Source organism: Micropterus salmoides, unplaced genomic scaffold (assembly GCF_014851395.1).
Source record: "Micropterus salmoides isolate LMB-PRFRI ecotype aquatic unplaced genomic scaffold, ASM1485139v1 Ms_hic_scaffold_8, whole genome shotgun sequence".
NCBI lineage: Eukaryota > Metazoa > Chordata > Actinopteri > Centrarchiformes > Centrarchidae > Micropterus > Micropterus salmoides.
Genome location: NW_024044570.1, coordinates 10821054 through 10846800, shown reverse-complemented (window position 1 = coordinate 10846800; position 25747 = coordinate 10821054). Strand labels below are relative to the sequence as shown.

Genomic DNA, 25747 nt, shown 5'->3' with positions numbered 1-25747 from the left:
AACACAATTGAAATGTGATGAATAAAACAATCCAGCAAATTGGTTTCAATACAAAGCCCTCAAGAACATAGACTATTTTCGGTACTACAGATGGTTGCATAAACACAGAAAATGTGGAACCACACTCACACAATACTATAAAGATGATGTTTTTCTCCTCAAGTGTTTGGGATTGATGTCTCATTGATCCAGCCTTTGCGTGTGTCCACAGTGTTATTATGCAGCATCTTTGATTTGAGAGATATGAAGCACCACTAAGACACAAGCCACGGGCAATTATTGGAAAACAGGATTCTGTCGTTTCTGCCTGTTCCTTTCCCCCCAGCCTTCTCTGATTTGGCTGTCAAACATTCAGTGAAACCTATTGAATAAAGAGTTATAGCTAACCAGCTCCAACACTGAGAAATGCATAAAAACATGCAGACTTTGACTAATTTGTCTACATTGAACACCCTTGTTGCCTGCTTAGTTACTCTCCTCAGTCTCGTTTTTGTTCATCACCGACATGCTTGTCATGCATATTTGATGAGGCAAAACCCATTTGTGTCGATAATTTAAAACAATCCCGTATGTACAAAGGCTGATGGCTGTCTGAGGTAATGGAATGACAGCTTAGACAGTCATCTGAGCAGTCACTCATCTTCATTTTTCTTAAACATATCAACAATTTCATATTTCATTAGGAAGTTTCAACTGACAGCATGAAGTTGGGAGTGTGCAGCTTAGAATCCAGTCACGGGCATGGTTTGTGGGAACAAGCCAATCGTCAGAACTAGAGTCTAGTTTATTTGTTCACTCAGTATAGCGATGCACCCCCCTGTGCTACAGTTATTTTGTTTTGTAAATGGTCCATTACATGTGTCAACACACCTACTTTGCAGATTACACTCTTTTAGGTACTGTACAACCAATTTGAGAGAGTGAAGCATATAGGTCTTTCCCCCTGACTATTTAAAATTGTACTAAAATCTGAATCTCAAGATCTAAATTTAATCTTAACTTAACAAATGAAATGAAGAGATGAGGAAAACATAATTAAGCGGCACTTATTTCAGAGTAAACAAGATTTAGAGTGCAGGAAGGAGGGAATGTGTCTAAATCTACTCCTTATAGCTGTTATGTGCCATGTCTTTGCTCTGGGATGCTTCTGGTTTACAAGGACAACCCAGGAAATTGAGTGCTTGTGCTTGAGTATTTGTGTGTGGGCTTGCATTAAAAACACCTGTGATTTTTCCCTTTAGAAGCATTTCAATGAACTATCATATTTTTGGAGAATAATATGTGCCTGTGTGTATTTGATCCGAATAGCAACAGTACTCTGATAAACTGTCTGTGTGTAACTGCTGACAGAAAGTATACATCAACATGGACACAAACACTTCTTTCTGGAACAAGTAGTTGTAAAAGGTGAAAGGTCAGGATGCCACATTGCAGGGGTTGCACTCATTATTCCTGATGTTAACCTCAGCTGCCCCCAAGTCTGTCTGCTTCTCCTCTCATGCATAACTATTTTTTTCCATTTACTAATGTTCTTTGTTGTTTGTCTTTTTCCCTTTGGCACACAATTTCCCACTCTCTTCTCTTTCCATCTCCTTGTCCCTGCCCACTCAGTCTTTATTCAGGCCTTTTCTCACTTTTGCCATCTCCTCAGAGATATGTAAATATACTTTTCTTTCTGTCCCTCTTTGTTTCATCAGTACTTCAAGATATAACAGTCAGACTGAACTATTGAAAACCATCAAAACACACACTAGAACGCACAAATAATGAATTAAGCTCTGGCCACCAAACTTAAAAATTGCCAAATAAACACACCAAAATTTGGCAATACAATATTCATACCATTAATTACTGACTTACTTCATGTGTATACACCTTCAACTGGTTATTTCATTATTTTGTCCGTCCTACAAGGTTTTTTTCATCCATGTTTTCAGTGGAAATGAGTGAGCCCATCTGTGCTGTCACAGATTGTGATTTGTTAGTAGGCCAAAGTAAAACATTTAGAAATCTCACAGCTATATGAAGACCACTGATGCTGCTTTCATGCGGTCACTAGGGTTGGGCGATGTCTCTCAAATCATGATGCTGGCTCAACATTGTGATGGCGATGGACGATTGCATCTTTGATTGGCCCAACACTAGCCTACAACAACAAAAAACACATGCGCACACATAGATTCATGCCTACATGCATGAGTCAATCCCATATTCCCTATAAAATTCTGCAAATCCAGTGGTGCCACTTGTGGCTTTCTGTCAATGACAAAAATCTGAAAACAACAAATCAGTCACACAGATGACAAACACCACACAAACGAACAAAGCTTTGCCTCATTAAAAACAAAGATAAGTCAAATGTAATGGGAAGTTCCAGAGCTCTTTCTGTTAGGTTTCCTGTGATTGCACTTGCAGAGTTAGCTGTGCAGATGAAATGCATGGTTAGCCCTCGATCTGTGGCCATCTGCTCCTGATTTGATAGCAGCAAACACTGTCTGGTTTAGTGCCAGGTGAGAAATCACACAACACCTGCTGCTTGGTGCCACTACCACCAAGACACAAACCCCATGGGAGTGCCAAGTGAGACCCAGACTTGTACTTAGATAAGAATAACTTCTGAAGAGCGAGAGGTAGGATAGAACTTTATTTACTGAATGCTGCCCTAGTGAGGCTTATGCATAAAACATTTCTCTCAGTTTGTGACTTTTTAAAAAAGGAAGAAATAGTTAACAAAATCACTTTAGTATGCGGTGAATGAACCAGCCCTGATCTTAGCAATAACGTGAATGCAATCACATGTGCAATAGGAGAACAGATGAGAGAGACAATCTCTCAGAGTGAGAACTTTTTCTCCATTTAACCCAACAGTCACACAGCAAATAAAAATAAGAGAGCAAATCAAACTATTTTTTTCCAATATTGTCTTTTAACCGAATCCCAACCCAATTAAAATGGAGTCAAATATACTGTACGTGCTTACAATTTTAGACTGCCTTTAATATGACTCAGCAGGCAAAACATAGGACTTTCACCTATAAATCACGTTTTGTCCTTGAATGTATAATTACAAATAAACCTTTTTTAAACAAAGAAAAGAAAGCAAAAAGTGACATTTAACTGGCAATATCACACAACTGTTACACAAAGGGATGTTTTTGAATATCGCAAGCCTATTTTTTACTTTTATACTATCTTTTCATCTTTTTCATTCCTACTATACACCTGAGGTCTCCTTCATCACTTCCCCCATCAGTTATAGCTCAGTGAACTGACATGCCAGAGAAATACTCACTCTGAGGGAGATAAAGCATTTGGGGCCTGTCAGAGACAGACTGTGAGGACGCCACTCTGCGTTTAGCAAACCAATACGCTTCTGCCAGAGACGAGTACAACCACCCCAACTTCATCTTTATCCCCTGTTTCCACCTGCTAAGATTGATCCTGACTCAGGCAGACCAGTGTCTGGCTGTAAGACTGGCTGTCTGGTGGTTTGTGTCGGTGTGTGCTTGTGTGTGGGAGTGGTGCGAACATGTGACTGCAGGAGACAGGATGATAGACTGTATGCAAACAATGTCTAAATGTGAGCTTGTGCGTAGGTGAGACAGTGAGAGGCAAGCAACATCTCTGCATCTTTAAACACCCTGTTTTGGCTTCAACATGCCCACTTCACAAACGCAAAACATGCTTTCAACCCAGATTACTACCCAATAGTGGTAATAGTAATGGTTCCACTACTACTACCACCAATCTTAGTCACATGCTCTTAAGCCCTGCATATCTTGCCAGTTGACAACTCCAAACTCGCCACACTGCTGACAAGGGACTTTTTGTATTTAGATGTTGGAGTGGGGGTGTGTAGTACTAGGGGATGAACATGACATCTCCTGATTTTCTCTGGAAAACCGCAAATAACTACTGTGGCAATGAACCCAACACTAGGACCAGAGTCACTTGATAGTATAAAGAACTGACTGCACATATGATTAACCAACTCTAAAGGGTGGATTTTGTGCTAGGTTGCTCTTGTAATGTAGATAACCAGCCTGTTCAGCTTTATACACTGTCTGTAATGTAATCCTGCATAGGATAGGACAAGGAAACACAGTGTGTTCACAAACCAGTAAGTATTGTCACAAGCATAGGGAGGGTTTTATGTATATTCACAGATCACAGAAGTAGCTGTTTTTTAGATTCTCTGATACCACAGCAATGTGTGTTCCCTGTAGTAAACATAGAAAGCGAACGTAAAAGTTGCACTTTATAGTTTTTGTCATTTGTATACAAAGCATGTAAATTCCTGGTGACATTTAAAGGACGACATGTGCACACAGGGGACATGCATAAGTAGAAGACTAAAGCTTAAATATGAAGTGCTGAGACATACAGTGTCAGTGAATAGGGGGGAAGGGTGGGAAACAAGTGAAAAGAATAAGATGTAAAGAAGTGAAGCATCAAAACCACAGACAGAAAGTCTGCATTTAGAGTTCTACCACTCTCACCTCTCCACAGAGAGGCAATGTATTTCCCCTGAAAAAAGCCAGTATGCCGAAGACAGAGATTCATTTCCCACCCGGAGCACGTTTACTGAGAGGGAGTCGGCGCACGCTGAGCCTGGTACATAATAGTGGAATAACTGAGGCTGAAAGCTGAAGCCATGAGGAGATGGGATATGGGATTTTCTGCTGCTTTATGGCAGAGGGCATATACGATAAGACAGACGTGTCACAGGGATAGACAAGAGCAGAGCAGATATGAAATAGGAATGGAACTGCAGAGAGAGAAGCCAAGCAGTGGGAGAAAACTGTACTGTACTCAGTTGTTTGTTAAGGCAACAGTTAAGCCAGTGTCTGCCACCACAACTTCTTTAAACAAGTATTTTAGTACTACAACCAGAAGGTGTTTAAGAGTGAATTGTAAAAAATCCTTCCATTTGATAGCGTCTTTGCTGTTTGCTAAGTCCCATCTGTTATTAATGAAACAGCTTCCAATCTTAATGTAAAAAGAATACACAAAATATATGAATCCCATTACATTAGTGTTACATACTGAAAAAGGTAAGTACATGCTTTTTCAACAGCTTTTAGATGTTTTTCTTTAGCACACACCTTTCCTGGCAGGACCAAAAATGCACATACAAATGAAATATACGAAAACACCTTTATTTTAACAAGGTCAAAGATTTTTTTCTTACTTTTCTTAAAGTTGTGAGTGTTCACAGAGTTTGAAAGTTTCTAAATTACCTCAAACAAATCTTTGGCATCTCTGTACTGCAATTTCTTGTTAGATAGGTGTGACATATACACCTATCTTGATATTTCTGTAATATGGTAACTTAGGCTGATAAATTGGTGTGGCTGATTTGTAGGTCTAACCATGATCTGCACTGCAAACTCACATATCATTGCACCCTATTACCTATTCTGTCTATCAATAAATAATTCCACCTGTTCGTTGTGGGGGATATAATTAACCGCCAGTTAGGAGTATATCCAGTACAACTATAGCCTCTGAGCAGCAGTTCAGCACTTTGGTGAAGGACACTCTGACAAGAGTAAATGAAGTGCAGGCTGCTTCCTCTCCTCTGATTTTCTCAGCATCATCCAGGGATTTAAAGTGACAACCTTCAAGCATCTCCCCCAGCTTTTCAAGTACTGCCATCTCAAAGTTCAGTTAGTGGTGCCATTGACTAATCTCTTCACTTAGTCATGGGTGCTGATGGTGTGTAACAAGCCTCTTTCAGTATTGTCTTTGGTTGAAAAAAAAAATGCCATTACCCATGTGACAATGGCAGATTTGGTAAAATCTTCCTGAGCCATGTGTATGAGTGTGTGTTTTCAGTGTGTATGTGAGTGTTGGCACACGCCAACCAGCTTTCACTTTCAGAAGCAAAGCCACTCTGTGTCACAGATGACTTGTTCCACATAATTCCCAATTTCTACCAAATTTCAGCTGCTGTCCGGAGAGTGAATCCGCTGTATGTCACTCCAGTTTCAAGGAGCTTTTCTGCAATCATGACGCTCATTAGCTGCTCAATTTAACCTCTGTTTTGAGTAAAATCAACTATTCAGCTGACATAAAATGTGTTCTCTCACTTATGCGTAAAGTGCAGGCTCAATGGACTAAAAAAGCATTATCTTTAAAATGAAAAGGGAAAAGTCCTCTCTGCTTAGTAAGTTTTTCTCTATTCAGACAGACAATGACAGCTGAGAGAGACATTGAGCATGTGAACCCTGTAACCAAAACAATTATTCCTAGTCTGGAAGACCAGTGAAAAAGGCTTCTCCTATACAGATCCCAGACCGAGGCTTTGATGGACAAGACTAATATATCATAGCCTACTGTTTTATCCAAGTGTTGAAAGTCAGCAAATATCAGCCTCTAGCTCATAGTATTTGCAGGAGCTCCAGGGTAGAATCCCTAATCAGAATCATTGGAGTTTCTTTTCAGTCTTTATGAAAGATATGCCCATGTTGACAAGTATTGAATGAACTAAAGGCCAATAAAATGATTCTTACAGCGAGTGGTGAATCTCATTTAAAAATATATAAATTCTACAGAACAGATAAATGGCCAACCATCACAAGCAGCCAGTTTACAATTAAGATGTATTAGCCAGAAGAGATTCATGTATCTTGAGCTCACTAATTTGGTCAGACAAAGATATGTAAATTATACCATTAAAGTTTACATGATCTGCACAAAGTGCTGCAATGAGAAAAATTGTCTATATAGCCTTGCAAAACAAACTATAAACCAGACTATGAGACTTATGTTCCAAAAACTGAGTAGCAGTGAGTGACATGGTATATAATCTACAGAATCTCCCTTGAGAGTTACTTTCACAATACAAACAGCTCAGTGGACAGGCAACATACAGAACACCAAGAAAAGAGGAGGAACAGAGGACTCAGCCAGTTGCAAATACTAGTAGAAATGGCATCGTCTTATGAGCCAATTTATGAGAAGTATTGTAATGTACTTTTGCATACTTCAATATAGAGAGCCTGGTGTATAGTAAGTGAGTAACGATAGTCAACGTGGTAATGATCTTACCACAGTTAACTATGGATGATGGATGATATATGTAAATCACCAGGGGGAAAAAAAGACATATCATATGCATTAGAAACAACAGCTTTACAAGGTAAAAATCCTGCATCCACACCTGATGCAATACATCTGTGTTATATAAGAGCCATCCATCCAAACCCTGCATACCGAAAGCAAGACAGTGACAGAAAAAAGAGTATGGGAGTGTTGCATGTGTAATAGCATTTATGAGTTGTTACATACACGAGGACCCAATTTAACAAATGAAATTACCGGGAAAAAACATTGGCTTACATTATGCTATAACGCAACACATATGGAGCAACAAGAAACATCTATCAGCGACAGTTATGCCACGTTTGTATTTGTAAAACTTTTTGTGTGAATCTCCTAAAATATTACACTGAATACAAAAAAATGTACACCACACAATACTTAAGGTGGACTCAAAAAGGCTTGAGAAATGGTTTTCATTGTGGATTGGACCATGTTCATGCTGCATCAAGGGCTCATCCATATTAATGAAACACAAGATGGACTGAATCCTCTGTGATGTACTAAGTGGTTAGATGGCTGGCTCTGTGTGTGTGTGTATGAATGAAGGGTGGAGGGTTGTGTGTGTTTTAGTGTGTATAGCAGTCTTGTGTCTATGTATGTGTTGCTGTTTTGTATGTGTGCAAACAGAGGCTTTGGGAATTTACAGCAAGTAAATTAAGTTCACTGGACAGTCACAAAGCCTTTTAAAAATGACAGGATAGGACAGCATATAATAAACATGGAATAAATTATCAAGATGAACTGAAGTACTAAATCCTAAGTGTTGGACAATATCAACAGTTTGGTGTAGTTTCTTTCCTGCCAGTGAAACACTATTTTATGTTTGAAGAGAAGACAGTTGTTTCATCTTTTAGCTGGTGACAGCTAAATTTGAGCTTCAAATCAATCGTGGGGGTGTAGATATTGTTTTTGGGCTGTATTCTTTGAACAGGGGAAATATCTTGCTGCTAAATATGTACTACCTACCATATATACTGCAGAAAGATTTCTTGCAGTGTGTAAGCAAAACTCCTCATTATTTCACTACTAGTATTTTCACTGCCAAATGCACATGAGGATCTGGAGTGGGCAAATCCAGTTGCTTGCAAACTGAGCACATATTTTAGCCACAACATTTACTAGGCCTCCTCTTTAGCTCCTTCAAGCCTCAAGTCTTTCCAGAGTAAACAAACTAAAAACATGGGACTGTACAAGCCCTTTAGTAGTATTGTTGACAGACAGTGCTGAGCAATGTGATAACCAAACGCCCTCTTTATATACTCACCCCCGCCCACAGCTGATTCACTGACAGATTCATCTTAGAACAGCCTATGCAAAACCAGACGATGCTGTCAAAACAATGTCCTCACTGTAGTAGTTCGGTTCAGTCATTAGCCCTTGGCAGTTACAACTGTCAGTCTCAGTTGCTCAACAATCCCACAAGATGGTAGGATGCAGTTTAGTTTCAATATAGTTGGGGGATCTCAACTTTTAGACAAAAATTAGCTTTAGATGACTTAATTTTTTTATGTTAAACATGTTAAGTTTCCATTTGAACAAAAAGTTAAGGATTTCTGATCAAAACGTACACATGAGTAGGAATATGTGCATGTGGAACATAGCTATACGGACAAGAATTCAAATCTGACATCTCTCTGTCAGTAAGACCCACTGCGTTACATTCAAGAGGCAACCTCCGGGGTTGCAAAATGAAGCCAACGCGAGGTGCTAACAAGAACAGTTCCTCAAATGGGCCACTTAAGGCTCGCTCCAAAAAGATCCCCATAGACCCCCATTTTAAAATGTTCAATTTTATAGAAGAAATTAACATGTTTACAGCCTGGTACAAAAAACAGTAATGGGTTCTATAGCTAATTTCACCATTAGTGGAAAATGTGCAGGGGTTGTTTTCTTACATAACGCACCCGTATGTAACCATTACCTTTCTGCAGCCTGAAGGCTCAATATGCAGTTTCTGAACATATTCCATGTAAAGAAGATGGGTGAATTCATGCACTATAGTCACAATATAATATGATCTGTTTGCTACTAAACTCTGAGCAGGCATTGCTCAAGGCAAAATCTGGGTCTATTTGGCTGATTAGGAGCATATTCAGATATCAAGTGAGAAAGGGAGAGGTAGCAGCAGAGACTCAAAAGAGTGGCTCAAAGAGTGAGTGAACTAAAAAAAGAAAAAGAGAAAAAAAAAAAAAGAGCAACAACATTCCAGCACAGTGTTTGGTATTGTGCAAGCTCTGGGAGAGTTGTTGCAGTCTAGCCTGGGAAAGAGCCAGTGCAGGTCTCTGGGGAGACCGACCCACTCGCCTAAAGACAAACACCAACAAAGTGGCAGAGCAGACACAGCCAGATGTGTGGGAGTGCATTATAAACACAAAGCAACACAGATTTATAGACACACACACAAAATACTCCAAAGAGATACAAATACAGAGTATCATTCTGAATATCAATAAAATTATACTTACTCAAAATGAAATTAGGTATGCAATATCGATGTCATAAAACCTCTGCTCTGCATTTTCTTTTTAATTTTCTTTTTTTTCTTAGTACCAGTACCAATACCAGTGATATTCCACATTTCTTGATACCAAATTCGATACCATGGTAAAAAACAAAACAATAAATCCCATGTACTTTACATACACTCCTTTGAACATTACAAAGAACAACTAACAGCTGTGAAAGTTGTGTGGATGTCCAGCACATATAAGAGGTGGTTTGTTACTCATTTCTTAACTTTTTATAATATATTGGCAGTGGTTTGAGATTTCTATGTTGAAAAACCAAAAAGTTTTTAAAGATTGAAATAGGTTGTTTTAAGACAGTTCCTAACTTTGCCTACAGTGACAGGCATGACCAATATTCAGTTCTTTGCGCTCTCCACTACATCATTGTTGATCAAAACTGTAAAAGATCTACCAAAAGTAGCTCTCCAACATATCCCAGAAGTGGGAGAAATTGAGGCTTTGACACAGAGCTACTTAAAGTAACAGCTGCGAAAACCGGTAAATGTTAGTTATTAAACTAACTACACCCGGGTTTCCATACACGATTCTTACTGTTTTTGTTTTCGATGAGTCGAGGCGGAGCTGTCGCTGCACTTGTTGACCTCTTTCCCCAGTGCCTAGAAAAACGAGTATCGTCATATTTTCAGAATTTTGACATCGATTTGGTAGAGAAGTATCGGTTCTCGTGACATCCATAGTATGTAATATAATACATACTGTAGCTCCATACTTTAAATAATTATTGTTAAACTTGTTAAAACTAGTGTTACTGCTCATTTTAGAGAAGAGCATCATTTTAGAAACAAGTAAAGAGATATTCTACTTGCCTGACTGACTACGACAAAAATTCACATTCCACAAATCTTGCATTGAATTATAAAATTAGAGATGCACCGATCGATCAGTTTAGGACCGGTGTTGACAGTTTTCGGCTGGCTCATGTTGCCAACTTTTGCACATACAGGTGCTGGTCATATAATTGGAATATCATCAAAAAGTTAAATTTATTTCAGTCATTCCATTCAAAAAGTGAAACTTGTATAATGTATACATTCCCATCCCACACAGACTGATGTATTTCAAGTGTTCATTCCTTTTAATTTTGATGATTATAACTGACAACTAATGAAAAATGAAAATTTGAATATTGTGAAAAGGTTCAATATTAAAGACACCTGGTGCCACACTCTAATCAGCTAATTAACTCAAAACACCTGCAAAGGCCTTTAAATGGTCTCTCAGTCTAGTTCTGTAGGCTACACAATCATGGGGAAGACTGCTGACTTGACAGCTGTCCAAAAGACGACCATTGACACCTTGCACAAGGAGGGCAAGACACAAAAGGTCATTGCTAAAGAGGCTGGCTGTTCACAGAGCTCTGTGTCCAAGCACATTAATAGAGAGGCGAAGGGAAAGAAAAGATGTGGTAGAAAAAAGTGTACAAGCAATAGGGATAACCGCACCCTGGAGAGGATTGTGAAACAAAACCCATTCAAAAATGTGTGGGAGATTCACAAAGAGTGGACTGCAGCTGGAGTCAGTGCTTCAAGAACGCACAGACATATGCAAGACATGGGTATCAGCTGTCGCATTCCTTGTGTCAAGCCCACTCTTGAACAAGACACAGTGTCAGAAGCGTCTCGCCTGGGCTAAAGACAAAAAGGACTGGACTGCTGCTGAGTGGTCCAAAGTTATGTTCTCTGATGAAAATAAGTTTTGCATTTCCTTTGGAAATCAAGGTCCCAGAGTCTGGAGGAAGAGAGGAGAGGCACAGAATCCACGTTGCTTGCCTGCTGGTGTTGGTCCACTGTGTTTTCTGAGGTCCAAGGTCAACGCAGCCGTCTACCAGGAAGTTTTAGAGCACTTCATGCTTCCTGCTGCTGACCAACTTTATGAAGATGCAGAGTTCATTTTCCAACAGGACTTGGCACCTGCACACAGTGCCAAAGCTACCAGTACCTGGTATAAGGACCATGGTATCCCTGTTCTCAGTTGGCCAGCAAACTCGCCTGACCTTAACCCTATAGAAAATCTATGGGGTATTGTGAAGAGGAAGATGCGATATGCCAGACCCAACACTGCAGAAGAGCTGAAGGCCACTATCAGAGCAACCTGGGCTCTCATAACACCTGAGCAGTGCCACAGACTGATCGACTCCATGCCACGCCGCATTGCTGCAGTAATTCAGGCAGTGCTGTACATTCAGTTGGCCAACATTTCTAAAAATCCTTTTTTTGTATTGGTCTTAAGTAATATTCTAATTTTTGGAGATACTGAATTTGAGATTTCCATTAGTTGTCAGTTTTAATCCATCCATCCATTGTCAACCGCTTATCCTGCGTACAGGGTCGCGGGGGGGGCTGGAGCCAATCCCAGCTGACATCGGGCGCAAGGCGGGGTACACCCTGGACAGGTCGCCAGTCCATCGCATCCACACATAGACGAACAACCACTCACGCTCACACCTAAGGACAATTTAGGGTAACCAATCAACCTAGCCTGCATGTTTTTGGACAGTGGGAGGAAGCCGGAACACCCGGAGAGAACCCACGCAGACACGGGGAGAACATGCAAACTCCACACAGAAAGGCCGGGGCAACCGGGGTATGAACCCACGACCTTCTCGCTGTGAGACGACAGTGCTAACATAATATCCAAGTTTCACTGTTTGAATGGAATTACTGAAATAAATCAAATTTTTTATGATATTCTAATTATATGACCAGCACCTGTACTTGTCAGCATTGTATTATAGTATAATTGTATCTTTTTATAGTTTCTGTATACTTGTAAATTTTTCTGATCTCCTTACTTTTTATATATTTATATTACTATTTATGTATGCTGTAAGCACCAATTCATACCAAGGCAAATTCCTCATTTGTGAAAATGTACGTGGCAATAAACCCGATTCTTTACACCTGCAGAGAAACTCTCTCTCACACATATGCATAATGTCTACCTGATCAAATTGTTCCTTGTTCCCACAAAGTCCTTCTCACTGGAGCAGGTAAAAATGTGCAACATGACACCATCACAGATAAGAGACTTGGCTCTGTGCATTTTAGCTTTTGGAAGAGGAAAAACATCTCAACTGTCTAAAGCCATATGCAAATTCAATGTTATGGTAGATAATTTTCACTATTAATAACTACTAATAACACTATTCTAGAAATTCCTAGTGGTAGCAAAACTATACACAGCACAAAAAATAACACTTTAACATAAACCACAAGAGAAACAGGAGGAGGGTGGTAACTGTCTGCTGAGTGAAACCCACAGGCATCTTGCTTGCCCTGGTCAAACATAAGCCATGCTTTTTTGGGCATGTTTAATAACTTATTGTATGCAACACAAGGCTGGAAAGGCAGAAAAGGACGTTTGAAACATGTTCAGTCACTGCTGTGTCAATGTGCTGGTCATGGGAAAAGAACGAACAGTGCATGTTTCATCTACAGTAAATGCATGCACACATTCAAACCTTGAATTACTTGCACACAAATGCAGCACTGTACCAGGTCGATACGATTGCACACTCCAGCTGCAGGGATATAAATAACAAGCGTGTCATCATTTTTATTCTCTCTTTTAAAATTTTACTCCTTCCTCTTTCTCTCACCCACACTGTCACACCAACACACACACACACACACACACACACACCAACACACACATACGCTCATTCACTCTCACTCACTCCCACTCCCCACGCACTGGTGTACAACTGACACAGGGATTAGCCAGAGGCAGGTTGGTGATGACTGTGGAGAGCTCATGAAGGTTTTCTCGCTTCTGACTAAAATCCTCCCTGCTTCCACTGACTCTACCCCGTTGAACAAAAGGACAGAAAACCAGAAGAATAAGTGTATTTGAGTTTGTTTGTAGTTTGTTTGTTTTTTATCCTAAATGTGTTTGATCTATTTATTTGTTTAGCCATTTTAACCTGATCTTAAAAGTCTAACCATGAACAGGGGCTGAATTTCAGCTTTAGCTAGACATCCTATATACATCACATCTGTGTTTATCTGTATGGTGCCTGTTAAAAAAAATTACTAACAAACAATAGTAAAAATAAAGTTTCTGTGACAAAAGGTTCAAACACATCTTAACTGTAATATACCCGGTAAGAAGAGAGCTCACATACAATGTAATACTTACTCTTGACACTCCTTCTACATTCACAATAGCCAAATCCAGGCTTTAATTAGTCATTCTGGAGTATAGTTGTGAGAAACAGAATATAGGCAGAATATATAGGAAGCTACAAAAGAGAGAAACAGCCCCAAGACAAAACTGAAGCTGCTGGAAAAACTCGTCCTACTTTCTTAGAAGAACAATCGGCTGTTTCTGCTACAGTGTTCGAGAGATGAGAAGGGGGGAACAGATTTGATAACAGTTCCCAATTACCACGAATAAAAAGACACAGTGTTTTCGTGAATGTAGAAATACTTTTCCTTTTCCCATGGTGGTGTTGGACTGTGTTAGGCTGACGGTAATGGAGGACAGGCTTATTTCACTAATGATTTAACCATGGCTTTGTCTGTTTCTCTGCCTGATAAATGTGCTCTCTGGAGAATGGTTATGCTAATCTAAAAATCTGGCCCCAGTTTGGAAAACATTCACAGCTGTCTTGCGTTATACTAAATCAGGGGCTTTATTCCAAAATGTGACTTTGATAAAAAAAAAATAAGACAAAAAAGAAACCTCAATATGGGAAGGTAAAAGAGATAATAAAATCACTGTGCTCCATAATGGGTTTTAGTTTTATATCGAAGATTAACTTCACAAGTAAAGTTGTGCCAAGTTGGCATGACTTTACTTGACAGTACATGGTCCAAGTTGAAAAATGATCAACTCAATATAACATATAACAGTAGCGGTGGCAGAACCATAACAGCTGTAATAACAGGCTTTAGTCCTGCAAAACACAGAAGACCTTTTTGGAAGGGTAACACAAGAGGAGACCATCCAGGAAGCTTGCTTGTAGTTAGCGAAAACATTAAAGTAGTAATTACAACAAAAACAACAAATCCCTGACCAGTCCATCATTGTTTACAGTATTTTCTGGCAGCTAGTTTTAGACAGACACATAGCAATGTGAACAATCATTTCTTTTAGTGGCTTCGCTGAAGGTTATGCAGTGTGGGACAAAAAATGACTGCTGGCATCAAGAGCTTGGAAATCAATAACACATCATCCAATTACATTGAACACAACACCTTCTTCCTCTTAGCTGCCAAGTGCAAAACAAACCAACGGCAGCAGAAACTAATGGATACTGGAGAAAGCAGAGACAGCGGGAGAGATGGCTAATGCCATCCCACGCCACAGACACTTCCTGGGGATATGCACAGGGGGCGATGGCAAGCAGCTGCCTGTGGGTAAAAAGCTTTGAAAGAGAGAGCCTATACATGCTTGCAGCTCACACAAGGTACAGTACCTCTACCTTTCCCTGAACAAGCATTTCATCCACCACACTTCTTCCAACCAGCCCCAAACCATTTCAATTGATGCATGTGTGTGTAAAATCAAGCCTGACTGGCCTCACAAAAAAAAAAATTCTAAAGTAAGATTCCACACACTTCCTGGTTGTGAGGGAGAGTTTTGCTGCCAGACAGTTTTTGCTGCTCACTACATGTAATTGACCCTTCGCAAAGTCACGCCCCCCTTAGTTACTGTTGCTAAGTCCGACAAACTCGGGGCTGTTATGAACTTTTATCACAGCGCCGCCACTGTCTATTACTGCACTCCCCGGAACAATATTGACAAATTTGTTGGAAAAAGCGATCTCAGAAAAAAACAGACAGTTTTGCAGTTGCATTATACATTTGAAGGTTGTATTCTGGCTGTCAGACTGACTCAAACTGACTCAAACAGACGTGAAAAAAATGAAAGACATAAACTACAGCCTACCGATCACACAGGACAAGTGAACCATCGTATCCCCCGACGATTGAGTAGGCCTCTATTCATTATTAGAATCATTAAAAAGCAGAACAGTAGGGATTTATTATGTTAAATTCAGTAGGAATTTAGCTAGCGTTAGCTAACTAACATCCCATTAGGAACAAACCATAGCCTACATTTTTCTGGATTTAATTTACGTGTTGGAAAGAGAATAAATCGTACTTCTGCTTTCAACCTCTCTGGGTAGCAACTGTAACTATTACAATTGCCCCAGGAACAGCGTTTGACCATATCTTGGAAAAATACGGCAGAATAAAGCTAGAAAACGACTCTTTTTGCATTACAGTTAATGGAGAGCAGCCATGAAAGTATCGGACCTCAGTTAGAGCGACTCCTATACTGTGCTGTAATTGGAAAGCTGTGTATTCAGGGTGTGGCTTAGCGAAGGGTCAATTATATTGTAATTTTTTTCCTTGGGATGGTGGAAGGATGAAAAATATGTTGTTTCAGCATCAATATCGCAATGGGACACAATGTAATCCTAAATGATGGGGCATGATGACCGAAGTTCAAACGTAATGTGAGAGTGTGTAAATTCAAGGTCTTGATTCGAAGCACCAAAGAAAAGCAAATGTTACAGACAAAACTAAAGAAAATATAGCTGTCTGGTGTTCCTTTGTTAAAGGTCAAGTACAGCACATGAAGTATCTATTGTTATTACACCCCCCCCCCCCCCACACACACACCCACACACCCCCACACACACACCCCCACACACACAACATCTGTGGAGGGAGCTGTGGAGACTGAACACATGCAAACAGAGCAGGACCCAAACCTGCTGAGACACAACAACACAGATGGCTGCTTTTTACCCAGCTGGCACAGAGACATATGGAAACAGAGATCATTAGCAGGATAATAGTGCATGACAACGTTAGCAAAGGTAAGTTGTCAACAAAATCTTCACAACAACTTTAAAGAAAGTTAACCAGTTTAGATGAACATTTAGGCTAGCATTTAGGAAAACACTATCTAAGAATTTAAAGCTAAGGTGGAATGTGAAAGGGGTCGATCATATTAGAAAAACCTTGAAAGAATCCTCATATATATATATATATATATCAGTGTATCCTCGCATTTCAAAACAGTACCACAAATAACGTCATGGAGAGGTAGCTACCGCAATAGGATAAAGGTTATATAAAAGGGTTTGGTATGTCATTAATTCAAGTGGGCATGCGCCGTAGACTGACTAAACAACCAAGAAAATCTTATGAGGACATGGCAAAAACACAGATGGACAAACAGATCAACACACACACACACACACACACACACACACAATAGGAATGAACTCACAGTGCAAGGAATCAAGCAGCAGCACTAGCAGCCATGCAGTCGGTGAAGTTGGTGAAGCAGACACCACCTACTTCTGGAACCTGCAGATGATAGGGAGACAGAAACAGGCAGAGAAAGTCAGAGGGAGAAAGATAAACAGAACGCATGAGAGTGTGAGAGAAAGAATGAAGAGGGAGGTTGATGGAAATGGAAACAGGAACAGAGTGGAAGAAGAAGAAAGAGCAATTTGTTAATTTTCCCTGACGCTAATCTCTTAACATCGCAAGTCATTCTTCTGGCCAGAAGAACAGAACAGACATTAGATTTATTGGTAGATTTAGCAGTGGGGAAATTCATCTAAAAACCAGACACTTTATTATGGTAGGGCCAAGACCCCAGTGTACACAACTTGATACATATGAACTCCATGAACTTTAAGCTTCAAGTGGCCCCTATTCTTCTCTGACTCTTAATAAAAGTTTCTTTTTTCTTCTTTTTTTTTTTTTTTAAATCTAGGCATACAAGGTGAAATGGATGCAACAGAATAATACCTGCCTGTTGCAGCGGGGATAAAAAACATTTTTTTATTGGAATTAATAAAAAATGTATGTATTGCATATTCAAACATGAGCAAACATAATGCATTATGTACATGTTGTTTTACAAGGTGAACTATGGCAAGTAGCTTGGCCTGGAATGATGAGAATAACAGCTCAACAGAAGAAGCATCATTACACGAAAATCTAGTTTAGTGGTACATTTAGCACCCAGGGAACTTTATCTTCATCTTCTGTGCAGAAAAGCTGTTGCATCAGAATCCAAACACACAACACAGACACAATTAAATGTTTATGTAGTTATTGAGATCCTGGGTGGTTTGAGTTTTTAGCTGTTTTTAAGCTGTCAGGCAGTCATGATTCTTCTGGCCCTATTTTAATCGTGCGAGCACACCGACATCTTGGGTGTACGGACTGCGTGGGCATCTCCACGCAGTGGTGAACATCGATAGGAGGGTTTAGTGACTAATAAATACACTCTCAGCCAGTCACATCACTTCTCTGATCGCACTGAAACAGCTGTGCCAATCACAGCGAAGCATGAAGACAAATGAAGAATCGGCTTCTCCTGAAAATTATATTTTTGTCCGGATGGTGCAGAGCGGCACAATGCGAACACACAATGCCACAAATCTGTAGACAAAGGCAGATGGTGTGTGTGCATGTGTTTTTTAAACAGTTAATTAGTATAGAAACAAATAATTAAAAATAGTTTGTTGGAGCAGTTATATTATGGCACAAATCCCTGTTGTGAATGGTTTCATCATGCGTCACTTGAATACAAGTGTGTCAGATTATTCTGTATCAGCCTAGGATCATTTGCATGTAATTTAATCAAGGTAATCATAGAAGACAGTTGTGCACATCTCAAATCAGAGAGTGCAGATATATCAAAATATTTGGTTTTGCGTCAGAAAGAGAGGTTCAAGACACATTTTTCCAAAAACTTGCTTTACACTGCCTCATCTGAATGAAACTCCCACCTGTTTGCACCTCTCCTATGTATGCATCGTTTGCTCTGCACTGGCTGCAATACCACACACGTGGCCAAAGAGAGTATCAAGGTCAGGAACGGTCGGAGTGCTGCCTGCATTGGGTGTTGTGCCGCCACAAAATATACTGTTACCTTACTGTGTAGCAAAAATGGGGAGAAGAAAAGTAAGTAGCCCTTTTCAACCTTGACAGGAAAGAAGGTGGGAGGTGAGGGGATAAATCAGACACACTGGTGAGCCAGGGGAAGGGACAAACTAACTAAAGCAGCATGGAGGGGAACTGAAAGAGGAGTGAGAGTGACTAAAGGAGGAGATAATAAGCAGTTTAATCCAGACATATTCGCTCTGAAAGGAAAAAAGGATGTATATAAAAGTAAACAAAGATGCATATATTCCAAGAACTGGCTAGATCTCCTGAATTTCCTGGACAACAAGGTGCTGCTGGAAATGAGCTGATCCCTGCAGTGAGATTGGATGAATCATGTTCAACTACCTCTTTGACCTGCTCGGATGCAGCTGTGCACTTTTCTTGTCCGTGTTAGTCCTAAAAAAAAGTCTTTCCTGCAACTTTCCAGGCTTCTGCTATTCTCCTGCCTCCAGTTAAGGTACCTAACCCCACACCTTCCACCCTCCTTGGACATTAGAGCCCCCCAAACAAACACACACATCCTTACTGACCCCTCTGTCACCTGAACTCAACTGAAATGAACGGGATTCATTCTGAGCTGAAAGGAAATACCCCTTGAACGTACAAACACACACTCAAGCATTCCCACAACTCACACATCTTCACTGAAAGGTTGAGGACCATCAAGATTCGTTATTTAATTAATGTAACTAATGGACAATTGATTTTTCTTACCATGATTCTAAATTTTAAATGTGGTTTCTGTTGATTTAGTCACATTTTGTGAGTAAGAGTTTGAGTGTTAAATACAGCCCGAGTGATATGAGATTTTTAAGACACACTTTTTCAATTTTGATATTAGAGGATTTTAAAATCTGATTTTCGATATAATAGTCGACATTCTTTTTATTCTCCTTTTCAGAAACACATAACATAAACAAAGATTATCTGTAGTTATGAGACCTCACCAAGATAGCATGAAATAATGCAGTTAAAAAAAGTATAAATAGCACTTTGAACTAAAGCACAGGTAAATACATCAGCTGATTACTGACAAAATCAAGCAACGACAACACTCATAACGTGATTGAAGGATGCATCCCTCCATTTCTTTTTTAATTGTCATTTAAAAGCTGTTATTAAGACAGATACCAATATTATTTTATCAGCTATTACCTCATATTGGCTCTAGTGTTAACTATTGAACCATGATTATTATCTGATTTAAATACAACCTGCTTTAATTGAAAAAACTGCATTTATACTTGGCATTTTCTTTTATTTGGTGTATGTTTGTAGTGAGGGTCACAAGCTATCTGGGTTATCTATCCAAATTGTTAATACTGATCATTTTAAAGTGACAGGTTAAGACTGAGATTACTGTCTGGCACCCAACCTTTATTTTGGATATTTATCAAAACTCCGCTACAATACAGAAGGCATACCTCTCTGGGGTCACTTTGTGTCTCCTATGTGTGTATAATGCTCTACTGTGCAGCATGCAAACTATCTATCTTGTCCTGGTATACTGTGTGCTGAAAATAAACTGAACAGTAACAGTTCTCCTAATCCAGTTGGTGGATTTAATGCCAAATGTGAAGGGAGGACATATTTTCTGTCAGTAGATTGAAATTGCACAGCCCAATTGCAAACTCTGTCCTGCTTTTGCTCCTTTAGGATCTGTTTGAGATGTCATATTTGGAGACAAAATTGGTGGCTCCATGTTGCTATGCAACCAAGGAAAACCTATGAAAACCAAACGCCAAACCATCCCCCCATGTTAGGGATTCTATCTTAAAAACCTTCCTGCATTAATTTATCCGAGGACTAAGCATCTTGTTTGGAGATAAAAATAGCCACAGTCATCTCAGGAGCCTTGGGGATTTTTATCATGCTATTTATTTGCTTTAGACTGAAAAATGATCTGTCCAAATGGGAATGTGGAGAGAAAATCCCTTAAAATTGTGCAGTGAAAACATGTTACATTAGTACATTAGTGAACCCATGTTATGAATAAATGTAATTCTGTTTCTAGTAGGGGTGCAACAACTAATCGACGTAGTCGACCAAAATCGTTGCCAACAAATTTAATAATCGTTTTGTTCATGACGTCATCGGGCCGTAGCGACACTGTCAGCTTAACGGAGTAAAGTCATGTGAACAGTAAAGTTACTAAAAACACACCAGAGCTGCAGTAACACCTTCACAACCTAAAAACTCCAGAGTGTGGCATCATTTCACTCTTCACTCAGCCAGAAAGGTCATGAAATGCAGCAAAGCTGAGCTTTCCTGGAAACACCCGAGCATCTGAAGAGGAGGCGCGTAACGTCGTGTCTCTGTGGATGTTGACGACTCGTCTCGGTAAGCTAGTTAGCGAGCTAGCTTCAAGTTAAAGCCGTGTTACTTCACGTTATGAGCTGAAACATTTTCTATACAGTTGGTCAATTTGATTGATTGTTACAGTAATGTTGCTGTGAATAGCACATAATTATGATACACAACGGCGGCGTTCACATTCCAGATGTGCCCTGACTTTACAATCATAAACGATGCATCGCTCATGACGACGTTCCCAGCTGGAGAACGTGTTGCTGCAGAGTTCGCAAGATTAGACAACACCGGACAATTTCATACTTTCTAAAGAACAGAAAACAGTTCTCCTGTCTGTGCGTGAGGCAGCGGCTAATACGCCCCAATCTCCCTTAAAAAAATCAGAGTTTTGTGAGTTGTTGAGTTAAGGGAAACAATATAAATGTAGTGAAACGCTGTCTACTACAAAATCGTTATTATTGATCCCGTCTTGTAAATTCGGCAAATGTAATGCATGACGTTATTCCTTTCTTTGTATACAGTGTCAGTTTGTCCTGGGGTGTTGCAGTACTGGCGTGAAAGCTGCTCCCTCACTAAACAGCAGATCAGATGCTTATCAGGACGTGATTTCAGCGGAACTTTCTGTTACAGCAGAAACATTCATTAAAAGATGCATTTAGGAGTAATTATTTTATTATCTTGACTGTTAATTAGCACATGCCTAAAACAACCTCAGGTTTAATTTAAAGGCTACTTACTAAATTAAAAGGCATTGTGTCATTTTGCGATTCATAATCCGAATAGTCGATTATTCGTTTCAATAATCGATAGATTAATCAACTATCAAAATAGTCGTTAGTTGCAGCCAAAGTTTCAAAAACATTTTTGTTCATTTGCAGGTAAGATTCCTCTCTACTCATTCTAGTACGGGACTTCTACGGGAATTCTAATGAACATTTCTGGCAAGGCTCAGGCACAAGCCAACAACGGTTTAGGCTGCAGAATTGTGTGCCTATTAGTTAGAAGGAAATAGATTTTTTTTTTCAAAACTTCAATGCTATTTCTGTATTTCTGGCCATCTTTCCTTTGGATGATTATATTTTCTCACCAGCTTCATTGCTGAGATGCAGGATATGGCACTAGTGCTACAATGGTGTCCAGTAGGGTAAACAACATTGAGGCAAACCTTTAATTTTACTATACTCACTTTGAAGAGACAACAAAGGCAAACGTTATGACCCAAACTGTTGTATAAGTCTAGGGCTGCAACGATTATTTTCATGGTCAATTAATCTGTTGATTATTTTCCAGCTTAAATCGACTAGTTGTTTGGTCTATAAAATGTCAGAAAATGGTGAAAAACGTCATTGCTGTTTCACAAAGCCCAAGATGACATCCACAAACATCTTGTTTTGTGCAAAATCCAAAGATATTCAGTTTACTTTGATAGAGGAGTAAAGCAACCAGACAATGTTCACATTTAAGAATCTGGGGTGAGAGAAATTTTACTTTTTTTCTCTTACTCAAACAGATTAATCGATTAATGCAATAGTTGACAGCTAATTGATTAATCGTTGCAGCTCTATTACAGTGATCACCCATAACATTATGACCATCTGTCTAATATTGTGTAGGTCCCCTTTTGCCGCCGAAACAGCCTTGACCCATCGAGGCATGGACTCCACAAGACCACTGAGGGTGTGTTGTGATATCTGGCATTAAGATGTTAGCAGCAGATCCTTTAAGTCCTATAAGTTGCGAGGTAGGGCATCCATAGATTAGACTTGTTTGTCCAGCACATCCCACAGATGCTCGATTGGACTAATGTCTGGGGAACACCATGAACTCGCTATTTTGTTCCTCAAAACATTCCTAAGCCATTTTTGCTTCATGGCAGGTCGCATTATCCTGCTGAAAGAGGCCACTGTCATCAAGGAATACCGTTTCCATGAAATGGTATACATGGTCTGCAACAATGCTTAACTAGGTGGTACATGTCAAAGTAACATCCACATGAATGGCAGGACCTGAGGTTTCACAGCAGAACATTGCCCAAAGCATAACCGGTTTACCTTCTTCCCATAGTGCATCCTGGTACCATGTGTTCCCCCAAATCCTTACACTTGCCCATATTTCCTGCTTCTAACAAATTAACTTTGAGTTCAAAATGTTCACTTGCTGCCTAATATATACCATCCAATGACAGGTGTCCTGATAACTACTGTAGATAATTAGTGTCATTCACTTCACCTGTCAGTGGTCATAATGTTATGGCAGATCAGTGAAAGTCTATTGGATTTTTCAGAGTTACTATCTGGTTTACCTTCTCCTACCAGCTATGCTCGTTGTGGAGGACAGAGAATTATATAATCATTGTTTTCAATGCATGATTGTCTGATCACTTGTGTGGTTTGCCCTTCTGGACTCTGTTCAAGTGATGTCCCCAGATGGCAGCATTTAACTTAACGAGTAAAATGTTAAAACTTTCAGAAAGGATGGATGAAACAACAAAACTAAGCCTCAGGTTATGGTCCTGGGTGAGTACCCAGCTAAAAGTGACCTAGTTGTGTGACAAGTGCCATGTAGAACAGCTAAAGAGTCAACAGGCTTGCCCCAGACAGTAGGACTCATTTCTATAATAGAAAAAGCTCAGGAAGAGCATTCTGAAGCGGAGGATGGTTCAGAGCAGGATTATACACCCTATGCTCCAGTGATTTTTCAGTGTTATTTAAGTACAGAATAACACACTCTGTCCAGCATTGCCCTCCCACACACTCCAGTTATACACCTGCGAGCTGCCCAATAAAAACACAGCTGACTGCTCCAGTTGACCAAAGCAGGTCAGCTGGTGCACTAATAACTAAAGTGAATAACTAAATAACAGTAGAACAATCACTGAATACAGGTGTTTTTTTGTCATAAGCAGGACCATCAAACCTTTAGTTTACCACCACTCTGTGGTGTGGCATTCCTCTTCAGAGGATTCTACAGTATCGGTCCAACACTGTTTGTTTTGCTTGTTTCATCAGTCTTAAAATTCAAGTGTTGTGTTTGCAGGTACCATTGCACCCATGTCTCTGCCTCTGAACTTAACTGACCACAACCTCCCTCCTACCTATTAAACAGCAGCTGGTTTCAGTAGTCCACCTGCTACCTGTAAATTCCCGTCCACATGACTCACAGCTCTAATATACTATTGGTGTGTCTTCTCTGAGCAGTGCTCTTCCTAGTGTTTGTTAAACTTTTCTTTGGTGTCATTATTGAATGAATGAATGAATGCATGAGACGAACTTTTGGACAAGTTGCTGATTAAAAGGACAAAAGATGGGACTGTTCAGATCAATCAGTTTTAAACTAGATAAAATGTACTTAACATTTTATTCCACACAAAAATGTTAACAAATTTTTTGCTAAATGCTTGAATGTCTGCTTTTCGTGTGACTGCGTATGCCACATTTCTGTACATGACTGTATATGAGGATAATGAGCACTGGTTTCCTGGCATCTTTGTAGTTGTTATAAATGCATTTAACCTGACTGCCAGATCACCTTCACCTTTCCCAGTCCATGGCCAGATTCTGTGAGCATAATTTGCTGACTCACTCTCATTAACACTGGCTGCTGAGAGGCTGACCTAACAGCTTACAGCAAATCCACTGGAACACTTGCAGGACAAGTAAAACATTTAAACATAAAAAAAAGAAGATTCCAGACGAGAAACACAGAAATCTAAATGAGTATGTGTCTTTGGCGCAAACAATACTTTGGTTAGGTTAAATTACTATGCACCAGTAATTTAACCTAAATTGTCCATGACACCTTCTTGAAATCAGAATTGAGGTATGACGACTCTAGAACCCATCATTCACACATGGCTCTCAAGCAAAACATACCGTGTTACCACATTCACTAAGGTAGGCAATGACTGCATGTGCTGTTTAGAGGTTCCTCTGTAAGGTATCTACACAACATAATGACAACTGTCAATGTGTCGGTCTTTCTTAATAGTATTTCAGCATTACTGAATGATCCAATGCACATTAAATACCCATTTTGTTAAGTCACAAAACAACACTGAACTGTAATTACAAAACTGCTATTTGTCTCTCCAGCTTTGACCGTCATCCTCCAATAAATTTAAGGGATTTTAACGCAAGCCTGTCTTACGACGTAAGACCTGTGTTTTTCTTAAATATGGTATGTTGGATACAGTGCAAGTCTTTGGTGGCATACAGGGACACACAGGAAGTTTTTACACAACAACAGGGCTCAGTGGAAGACCACAAACAAATCATCACTTAAACTCCTGAGCTCAGCGGCAGAGTCGACGCCACACAGACACAGATCAGTCCTACAGGCAGCTTCATGAACATGCATATACAGTCCACCACAGTCATCAGAACAGTTGTTATGCTCGGTCATCTAGCTCATCTTTACCTTTGCTTCCTGTCAGTCTGCTCTACCTTGTCTTGTCTCTATAACAACCTCCAAACAACTTAGTGGCAGGCTTCGTGCTGCTACTGGTGAGAGGGGCTCCACAGTGACAGCTACCACTGCAACTCTTCAGTTCAGAGACAGATAATACAGCTATAGACAGTAGCCTACCTGTGAGGCATGGAGGCATGGAGAAACATTAGTTAACCAAATTTGAATTAGAATTACATTTTTGGACAATTTCTACAGTAACTCACAATTATTTTCATTTTTATATTTTTCAACTTTAGTTTAAATGAAGTCCACTTTTAAGTGACAACTGCAGTTTCACCACGTGTCTTGACAGAGGATTGCTTCCAAATAGTTTGTTTCCGAGTTGATTCATTTTGTTGTCTGCCCTCACTTATCCCATGGAGGTAAAAGGGCAATAAGGAAAGGTGTGGAAACATGCACCTTAGCTTGAAA

General features: G+C 39.8%; 1 protein-coding gene across 5 annotated transcripts in view; it reads right to left on the bottom strand.

Moving 5' to 3' along the window:
• Positions 1-25747, bottom strand: part of peak1 (pseudopodium-enriched atypical kinase 1) — a 111812-nt gene that overhangs the window by 31473 nt on the left and 54592 nt on the right. For 3 of the 5 annotated variants that reach the window (XM_038705176.1, XM_038705177.1, XM_038705178.1), the window contains one exon: positions 16884-16963. The exons of the other annotated variants lie outside the window; for them this stretch is intronic. The gene's annotated coding sequence lies outside the window, so the exon portion shown is untranslated. The remainder of the gene's footprint in view (positions 1-16883; positions 16964-25747) is intronic. 5 annotated transcript variants of the gene reach the window in all.